Source organism: Pan troglodytes, chromosome 4 (assembly GCF_028858775.2).
Source record: "Pan troglodytes isolate AG18354 chromosome 4, NHGRI_mPanTro3-v2.0_pri, whole genome shotgun sequence".
Classification (NCBI taxonomy): domain Eukaryota; kingdom Metazoa; phylum Chordata; class Mammalia; order Primates; family Hominidae; genus Pan; species Pan troglodytes.
The window spans coordinates 18,285,550-18,286,907 of record NC_072402.2 but is presented as its reverse complement, the minus strand read 5'-3'; the positions used below and the strand labels follow the sequence as shown (position 1 = coordinate 18,286,907).

At 52.4% G+C, this 1,358-nt stretch overlaps 1 pseudogene; it reads left to right on the top strand.

The window, feature by feature from the left end:
* The first annotated feature begins 369 nt into the window (after positions 1-369).
* Positions 370-1,046, top strand: LOC129144129 (histone H3.Y-like; annotated as a pseudogene).
* The last annotated feature ends 312 nt before the right edge of the window (positions 1,047-1,358 follow it).

Sequence of the window (1,358 nt, the reverse complement as noted above, 5' to 3'; positions counted from 1 at the left end):
GGATTTGATTAGGTTTTCACAGCCCTGATGAGGTTGAGGGTCTAGTGAAGCAGTGAGAACAATGGAAGGTAGCTGGGTGGTTCTAATGCAATCATCTGACCCCTTATAAGAGGCTGCACTTGGCTGAGACCACAGAGATCTTCAGCCAGAGCCAGACAGCTTGGAAGGGAGATTCCTGGCTGCTGCTGTGTAGACCTTGGAAGCCTGAAACCCACAGGGGAGAAGGAACAGTGGGGCCTCTGACCCACAGACCTGGGAGCTGGTAAGTCCAGGGCTGGGTTGGAAAGGGCTAAGCGTGTGGGTGCATCTTCTTCATGGATCTCAACTCACAGGCTCTCTGAATCCTGTCCATAGCCCCACTGCCCTCGCTCTCTGACGCTAGGGTAGCCTGCAGCTGACCAGGCTCAGCCCAAGGAGAGGGGAGAGCCTGCAGCTGAATCCTGTCCACAGCCCCACCATCATTGCTGTCAGGTACCAGCGCTGCCTCCTGTTCACCAGGCTCAGCCCAAGGACACAGGAAAGGCCGTGACCCACACCATGGCGCACACCAAGCCCACCGTCCGCAAAGCCACCCTCTGCCCCCCAAGGAAGACCCTGGCCACCAAGGCCGCTGGCAAGAGGGCGCCGTTCACAGGAGTCATCAAGAAGCCTCAGCGCTACAGGCCTGGCACACTGGCGCTGCGCAAAATCAGAAAGTACCAGCAGAAGTCCACGCAGCCGCTCCTGTGCAAGCTGCCCTTCCAGCTCCTGGTGCGCGAGATCGCCCAGGCTATCAACCCGGACCTGCGCTTCCAGATCGCTGCCATTGGTGCTCTCAGGGTACCAGCGAGGCCTACCTGGTGCGCCTCTTTGAAGACGCCAACCCATGTGCAATCCATGCCAGGCGTGTCACAGTTATGCCCAGAGACATGCAGCTGGCCCATCGCCTCCGCGGAGAGCCCACACTCCTGGCAAACACTGCACTTTAGACGGCTTCGTTTCCGTTTGATTGTGTTTTTACTCTTCTCTGCGTTCATCCTGGATCTGATATTAGCATTTTTCTTCACTTTTGGTTTTATTTCCCTCACGGGGTCCAAAAGTAGCCCTGCATATGATTGGGAGTAACAACAGAGGCAGATATAACGGGTATGACTGTTACTGTTTGCTTTTGTTTGTAAACTTTCCATCTACATTGAGGGTCTAATGCATTCATGTCAACTGGGAATTTCTCACTCAACACCTTTCAACAGTTCAAATCAAGAACAATTGTGAAAAATTTGTTCATTAATATTATTGAAAACCAAATAAATTTCTTATTGGTGGCAAATAGATAATGTCTCCTGCATTTGATCAAACAGCAGATGAGATTCACACTTTGA